This window comes from Canis aureus, chromosome 3, assembly GCF_053574225.1.
Source record: "Canis aureus isolate CA01 chromosome 3, VMU_Caureus_v.1.0, whole genome shotgun sequence".
Lineage (NCBI taxonomy): Eukaryota > Metazoa > Chordata > Mammalia > Carnivora > Canidae > Canis > Canis aureus.
Window position 1 is genome coordinate 76,797,185 of NC_135613.1, and position 8,910 is coordinate 76,806,094.

Consider the following 8,910-nt stretch of genomic DNA (forward strand, 5'->3'; position numbering starts at 1 on the left):
GTAGGTCTTTTATAGTCACCCTTCCTATTTCTGGTAGGAGGTCTTGACACCAAGGTAATGATGGAAATAAATTCTAGTAAAACGTTGAGGCTCAGGTCAGGATTGGTACCAGCGTGTTGGAGGAGTGAGAGGAGTGGGAAAGCAAGCGAGCAGGAAAGAGATGATGGCTCTCTAGAGTCTGAGTGTTAGAGCTCCAAGTTCCAGAGAGAGCACCCTTGGTAGAAGACCAGCTCGAAATTGCTTTACTCTTGGAGGTTTCTCTGGAGGCTTCCCCCTCCCCCCGCTCAAGTTGACCAGAGGAAAGGAAATGGAGACCCAGAGAGAGAAGTTATCTTGACGAATGTCATACAGTGAATTAGCAGATTGGAATGAAAAGCTGAATGCACAATCCCTGTTGCCTTGAAGGCACGATGACAACATTAACGGAGATCTAAGGAGAGGGGGTTCTAGGTAGTGTGGCTAAAGCCAAGTAAGACCATGATTCAGAAAAAAATTGCCAGGAGTTTCAGGCCAAGAGAATTTTCCAGGTTTATCCCGGAGAAAATATATATGCTTAGGGCTCAAGGGTGATCCAAAAGTGAGGATAGATGAGGGGAACATTTTAGAGGGGGAACTAACCAGACCCGTGACTTACTGGATTGTGGAGGAGAGAAAGAAGGATAGGGTCAGGGGATGATGATTCTCCCATTTTGATGCCTCCAAGATCTCTACGTGTCCCTGTCCAGGGACTCACATCACTTAGGTAATGGCTTCCATTATGTAGTTAGTTCTTCTCTATTTAGAGCCAGATGTTTTCCCTCCGTCTAATGTTATTCAGAAATCAAGGGCTAACACCATTACTGTCCTGCCTCCTGGGGTTACCACTTTCATTACTCTCTATGATGCCGTTGCTGATGTGCTGTTTGGGAAGACAAGGCATTTATTCCCCAAACAGGTATGTCCAAAGCATTTTTATCCTGCTCTCTCTAGCCAGCCCCTACTCTCTCCTATGTAACTGGAACTTCTGTCGTAAGCATGTAAGGAAGGGCTTACTGTGCACAATGCACTGCCCCAAGATCAAGGGTCAAGATGAAAAGCAGCGTGAGTATGCCAGGAGGTCAGACCATGAAAATTGGGATGCCAGGAAGGGCCCCGTAGAGGAAGCAGGTTGGGATGCATGGTGCGCAGGAAAGAAAGGGAGGGACCGTGGATTGGGAAGTGTCTCTAACGTACTGGATGCCAGGGTGGACGGTGGTGAAAGCATCCAGGAGGGGCAGGTAGGAACTGGATCGTGCCTCGGGCTTTGACTTGCTGTCCGGGTGTCTAACCACGGTGAATGCTTTGGATGGAGCCATTTGCACCTGTTCTGAGCTATGTCACAGCCCGCACTGGCACCAGGGGGACAGCTGGACGAAATTCTCTGTACCCGACGTCCTGCAAAGTGTGACTGCGGCTTAGTGGGCAGCGAAGCCGATGGGCGAGGGATTAAACCTCTGACCCTGGTTGCATCAGCACCTTGCTCTAAGCAACTCAGATACACTTTGCAGCCTCCCCCACTTCGCCCGAGGCCTAGTGCATCGTCATACATAGAAAGACAGTTGTAGCTACGCGGATGGTTTTGAAATGAGGCACATCTTTTGTTTTCTCTCTTTCTTTTGCTTACGTGTTGCCCACCTGGAATTTATTTGCCAATGACCGTGCACCACATTGCAATTGCCTCAGGTTGGAAGCACAATGTGGGGGTGACTATATTCTCTTCCTGCAAGACTTGCCCCCCACCTCCCCCATGGGTGAACAGGTGAGACAAATATGAATGGGAAGGGTGTGGTGAAGAAGAGTATGAGGGTCTGAGTGGTTTTTGGTTCTGGGACAGCCAAACAATCCCAAGTTCAATTTCCATGGTAATGTTCAGGGACTTCCTTTCCCTTTCCCCCTTCCTTCTTTCCTTCCTTCCTTCCTTCCTTCCTTCCTTCCTTCCTTCCTTCCTTCCTTCCTTCCTTCCTTCCTTCCTTCCCTCCCTCCTTTTTTTCAGGGTCTTCTTTTGAAGCTCACTCTGTGTCTTGACAATAGCGGAGTCAGTCTTACCTCACTTGACTTCAGACAGTAGGCTGCTGGCAGGAGTGGTTTGCGAATTCTATCTCAGCATGTCTTTACCTGCATTGGGGCAAGGAGCTCGGGGTGCTGCAGGGATGACATCGTATGCTTCCTGCCCAACCTACTCACCCTCCAAGGCCAGACCCAGAGTTGCTTCCACCACAAAGCCTGTCCACATCATTCCAGCTCACTGAGATTGTTACCTATTTTAAATTCATAAATCTCATTGTCTGTACCTCTCACTTGCAAATAATTGCATATTATCTTGCCAAACCACTTGTCATGTTGTCTTTTCTATAATGTAATCCTTATGCTGGTACTTACATTTGATATGTTGATGCTTTGTTCCTCCAGATAGGTTGCAAGCTCCTTCTGAGCAAGGGTCAGACCTAGTGGTTCATTGTATAATAATGGTACCTTGCATTTCTCTGGCACTTTAGAGCTTATAAATCCCTTCCAAATCTATAACCTTATTTGAGCTTTGTAATAATCCTGTCAGTTTGGAAGACTCGGTGGTTTTTTTTGTTTGTTTTTAAAGAGTCTACTTATTTATTCATGACAGACAGAGAGAGAGAGAGAGAGAGAGAGAGAGAGAGAAAGGCAGAGACACAGGCAGAGGGAGAAGAAGGCTCCATGCAGGGAGCCAGATGTGGGACTCGATCCCAGGACTCCAAGATTACGTCCTGGGCCAAACACAGGTGGTAAACCACTGAGCTACCCAGGATCCCCAAGGAAGACCCGGTGTTATTAGTACCCCAATTTCTCAGACAGAGGATCCTGGAGTAGGAAGTAGTAAATATTTTGTGCAACATTACACCGTACCATGTTTTCTACAGAACAGGGACATCACGGATGCTCAGTAAATATCATTGATTTCTCTGTTCATTAAATCCAAGTTCAATTCCACAGGCAGCCTGATATTTTTAAGCAACGGGTTTTGTATTTTGGGGAGACAATTGGCTGTAAAAGCATCCTGAACTCACCAGCTTACTATGCAACCTTCTGCTTCACCCTAAGTGTTTGGAATGCATTTGGTGAATTAGGACAACACAGACACGATAAATCCGATTTTCAACATGTACTCTTCCTCCAAAGGAAGTTTCCAAGAATCACTTTGTTGCTTCGCTTCTCCTTTTCACTGCCGCCTGGAAAGACACAGGTGGGGGTAATGAAACAGTGGGTTTTTAAAATTCTCCTTTCCAGATGTCATGTATTTGGTTCTTGCAATATTAGTTGGCAACCATATTCGATTTTAGAAGTGTGAGGATTACTTGCAACCATATGACAGAACAGTGTTTCTTAGGGAACCAAACGCTGCAAGAGGCTTTGGTAGTAAAAGTAGCGCAACAAAAATGGAATTTGTAAAGAGGGATTTTATACCTCATACATTCCCAGGAGTCTGTCAGCCTGGGAAAAAACAAAGTGTGAGCACTTTCTAGAACTTTGGGCACCTTCTGCATGAGTCACAGAGCGAATCTGAGTGAGTGTTGAGTAAATTAGCTGCTCCCTCCTGCCCCGCTCCCCATCCCCCACAACCCTCCCTTTCTGTCCTCAGTGTATTTAGACGAAAGTAAAGTTTTCAATTTGTCGAAATTACCTGAAAAGTTGTAAGGATAAATGAGGTGTGAAGGCACTTTGAAAATGGAGAATTGCTTTGAAGAATCCAGACCCAGTCTAAACAGGACCCTCTGTACTTTATAATCCAAGAAGAAAGAAGACAATGACAATGATTAAAATGAAATTCGGAAGGAGGTATAAGAGAAGTGGGCTTCTAGGGCGTGGCCCCGGGTCAAAGGCAGCTGCGGTGCAGAAGGAAAGGCAAGGGAGTTAGAAGATTTGAACCCAAGTGTCACTTCTACGCGGTGTGATGGGGATGATTCATCAGATGTCTGTGAGTGTGTTTTCTTATCTGTGAAGTGGTGATAAAAATGCTTGTCTTATAGGGTGGCTGTGAAGAGCAAATGAGATAAACCACAGGGAAAAGCTTTGCAAATGCAAAGGTGCTATACAAGGTAAGGGATTACAGTTGTTCTTTAGAACAGTATCTTAACGCCTTTGACATGTGCATTTATGAAGAGTGTTGCGGCTTCTAAGGTCCTCATGGATGGTCCAGGCACCAAAATCTCTATGGTGATTAAGCGAAGACTCAGTTATGCCCATTAGTTACTCTTTTAGGAAGTGAATTGATGCCCTTTGAGAAAACATGCCCTTGGCTCTCCCCTCAACCCCCCTTGCTCTTTCTAGGAAGATCTCTTCTTGATCTCTTGAGCCCAGACATGCCCTGACTGACTTTCCTCCTGCCTCTATGCTCTTTCCAGCCTGGTGGTGGGGTAGGGAGGGTCTCCTTTTGTGGTCTGTTACAATCCTGTCCATTCTGGAAGGCTCCCTTTTGACTTCTGTAAAGACTTTTCCTGAGTTCTCCAGGAGAAATTACTTCTCCTTTCACAGTTGTTCTGAAGACCCTCATTTCCTTCTTAGTATAACATTTGCACCTATATTTCAGTGTGAATTTGCATAGATCTCCTCTGCTAGGATTGTGAGTCCTGCCAGGGGAGGGTACACGGTGTTATTTCACTTGGTGTCCCCACTGCCTGGCACAGGGAGACTGCCCAATACATATTTGCATTCCTCAAATGGTAGTGATTTGGAATCTCTGCAAGGTGCCTCATCTGGGCCAGACAATAGCCTTCAGTGTCCTGAATCAAGGATGTGGTAGGTATTCAGAAAATAATTGTTGGCTGATGATTTGGTTCCCATCAAAGAGATTCAGAAAGGGATTCTTAATTTGTAGTTTGTCACAATATTAAATCTGCCAAAACATTTGATTCCTCTGAGCTTGCTGGCTACTCCAGGTCTCTCAATACAAATACATCTTTAATTTTAGTTTTTTATATCTCTGGGTATTTTGTTTCTGATTTTAAAAGAGGCAGATGCCCAACTTGGCAGATTTGAAGCCCACAAAAAACTTAAGAAGATAATAATAATAATAATAATAATACAAAACTGAGATAATCTGTTCTGTTTTTATTGAGTATGGATTTTTTGAGATTAAATTTTAACGTATTATTTTATGACATAAAATAATACCAGAACATCAGAGGCATCTTCTGTGCCATTAAAAAGTCTAACAAAATATATTTTTAGTGACTACATAATGTTCCATCCTATGGATAGACCATAATTTACTAAACCATTACCTTGTATTGCTCATTTAAATTAGATATAATTTTCAATTATAAATGCTTCATACATAAATCTCTCTATTTAAAAAAATCTTTGCAACTTCACATTTTTCCTTAGAATATATTAACAGAGGAAAAATCATTTAAGACACAAACTTCTAAGCCTCTGGGTACATTTTCCAAATTTATTTCCAAAAAGACTGAAACAATTACATATATTTTCATTAATGAGTATTAGAGTGCTCAGTTCATTGTATTCATTCTATATTTTATTACTTCAACTTTTTCACTGGCTTTGATTTTTTCGAGGGTGTTTTGGATCAACCTTGTTTTAACACATGATACTTATTTAATGTTAATCATTTGTTTCTAGAAGGTTTTTCCAGTGAAATTATAGATGTCATCCTCTGAATTGATGATCTAGTGTCACTAATATAATCCTGATGAGTATGACATTAATTCTAAATAATATGAACCATAAAGTGTATGCACGTATGAGCTATTGTTGCGGTGGTTATTAGTAGTATTTCCCAAGAAACAATAGAATTTAGGCAACTGACACATCTAAGATGTCTACTGTAGCAATTTAGAAGGAAACAGTCTTCAGTAGACACAGTAATGTAAGGAAGTATATTAAAATTGAAGAATAAATCAAGCACTCATTAAAAATGAAAGAGAAGATTCAGGCCCATTGTGTAACTGTATTGGCAATGTTTTTGCCTGCAGTGAATTGGAGACTTAAACTAAAGGTATGTGTGTGTGTGTGTGTGTGTGTATGCACATATATACTATTATGTGTATCTGTATCCATTTATTATTATTATTACTTGAATTTCTTCTAAAACTTTTGTATCATCATTGTCTTTTCTTTTTCCAGGCTATAAGAGGACAAATGCTTTCAGAATTAATATGGACATCTTCATGGGAAAAAAAATCTTGAAACTAAAAAAGAAAATCACTGAATTTATATAATAAAACCCTTTGGAAGGGATCAAAACAGCAAAGTAGACTCATGGTAAAAAATGCAAAGTGATTAGAGATAGTATACTCTAACCCTTCTTTTTTATAGATGAAACTGAGGCCTGTTGGAGTTAAAATAATTCATCTAAAGAGAGATAGCAGGGCAGTGCCAGAAATGGGTCTCCTTGTTTCATGGGTAGTGCATACTCTACTAAACCACTCTGCCCGTCAACAAGTAACTTTATTAGCAGAGGGTATTGCACAGAACTTTTCTTTGTATTTGTCAGCTCAAAAACTTTTGCTGAGTGTGTGAAATGGGGTGTCCTTTATTCTATTATTTATGGAGATGTCACAGAGGATCCACGAAGGAAGTTCACAAAGGAAGCACCAAGACAATATACAGGGCAAGAATCTCCTCCATTGGTCCCCAAGATCCTGATGGTGTACCCTAAGAGACATTTTGTCACCTATAACTCTGTGTCATCATTTGAGACTAATCAGAGTGAAATCACTCTGAATCATTGAACTTTGTTATATTTAATACAACTAATACCTTACTGACTCTAAATGCATCCAGTTTGAATGTGATGAGTCAGGACTAGGATTTTGGATAAAAGGGTTATGGATTCACATGGACATTAGGCACTAGTGGGCTTGTCTCCAGGAAAATATCTGGACTGAATGGCCAAAAGGCTGAGACTTGGTCTCCTGGAGCAAAATAAGAAGAGAGTGAAAACAAACAGTTCTTATGCTTTAGCATTGAAGGTGGAGGGTACTTAACAAAAACAACATGAAGGCTTTTTGAGATGGTTTTTTGTTTGTTTTTATTTTTGTTTTGGCCTCAATAATCAACACTGATCAATTTCAACAGATTCTTGTTCAGTTTCGGTTACAAATATCTATGTCAAAATTTTCCTTGGTAAAGTTAAGTAGATAAAAGCAGACATGCCATATTTCTAGCCCTATTTCTGTTCCCTGGCTCTCTGATCCACTCCCCTGGTTTATCTGGATAAGTATATATCTCAAGTCTTCCTGGTGGAGACCTGGCCTTCGTTGATTTTCCATCCTAAAGGAAGAAGAGCAAAGAGGCCACAGAAAACCTTATATTTTCCTTTTTAATCTAATTCCTGAGTGCCATTTCCACTTCCATCTTCATTTTTAGGCTGACCAGTCAGAAGGCCATGTCCTCCTCGGCTGCCTCGATGTCCAGACACTGGAAGAATTACTCAAGACCTAACTTTCTTTTTATTGCACTTCTTAGGAGTACCAGGTAATACATCAACTGAGCAAGGACAGATACAGAAAAGCAATATTTACAATGAGTTATGATGTAAAAGAGATGACTTTCTATTATGTTTTATCAAAGGCAGCCACTAACAAGCATAATGTAATTCACAATGCTTAAGCAGGGCGGCTTTAATTGCAGCAGTCATTAAGTTCACAGGATCATTGAATGCATTAAGGGAGGGAGCCAGTGAGCTATCATGAATGAAATAAGGCCCCCCACTCACCCCACTTCACCTATGTAACTGGTTTGAACTTAGTCCGGGTCTCTGATGTGTCACAACCCTTGACTTCCTCTTCTCCTTCCTGTAGAAAGTCACCATGACTATTTCAGAGCAGCTCAAACACAGTAGCATTTAAGAGGAAAGACAGAGGTGTTGTCAAACTATATTTAAATTTACCAGTGGATTACATTTTTCCTATTACCTCTTACAGCATTTTAAAGTTTGAAGTCTACTCACATCTATTTTTGATAAGTTTATCATCTTCAGAAGTCTACATAAGAAGTACTAGCATCAAAAAGTTCCATCTCCCCAGTAATGACAGAAATGTAAATGGAGACCTATCAGATTAATAAAAACTAGAAATGAATGTTTTTTTTTATTGGTGGAACGTATATAGGGAAATAGGCACTTTCTTATATTGCTGTGGGACATTAAACATTAATACAAATTTCTGGAAAATGATTTGGTACTGTGTATCAAAACCCCCCAAAAAGGATTCATATATGTTGAACCAGAATTTCTGCATGTAGTAAATTATCATTAAAAATAATTAAGATTTGGCTATAAGGAGTAATGTAAACAGAAATTGGAAGTACTCTGAATATCTACACTAAGAGATTGGTTAAATAAAGTAACATAGGGATAACAAATGAATATTTTGCACTTATTTAAAGCAGTGTTTTAGAAGTCTATTTATTGTGAGGGAAAAGATGTTCGCAACATAAGGTAATGGAATGTGTACCACAAAACCTTATAAATGGCAAGGACCCATTTTTGTAAAAACACATTTTTAATGCATATCTACCTTTACATAGAAAAGAGTAGGGATTTATGTTCTGTTTTTTTTTTCTTTTCTCTTCAATTTCATCTTTCAACATTCATATCTTTTCACTCTATTGCTCTGACATATTGGGGTTATTTCAGGGTTTTTTATACAAATGCCCTTTCTCTCTTTTTCTCCTGGGACTTCTAGAATATTGTCCTCAACTTCTAGAACACTGTCTCTTCTGTCCTTCCTTCCCACAACCACCTCAAGCTCAGTTCAGGTCTCATGTTAAATATTTTCCACTCCAGAAATTCTTTCTTGATCTCTCAAATCTGAGTTGGGTTCCTTCAGTGTGCTCCTGTTCCATAGTATACCTTTTGCATCATTGTCAATACCTGTTTACTTGTTTGTATCATCCATT

General features: G+C 40.5%; 1 long non-coding RNA gene across 1 annotated transcript; it reads left to right on the top strand.

Annotated features, from left to right (window-relative positions):
• Positions 1 to 942: 942 nt before the first annotated feature.
• Positions 943 to 8,145, top strand: LOC144305627 (uncharacterized). The gene is made up of 4 exons (XR_013372651.1): positions 943 to 1,080; positions 1,702 to 1,777; positions 4,017 to 4,085; positions 6,133 to 8,145. It is a non-coding gene; the product is annotated as an uncharacterized LOC144305627 (long non-coding RNA).
• Positions 8,146 to 8,910: the final 765 nt, after the last annotated feature.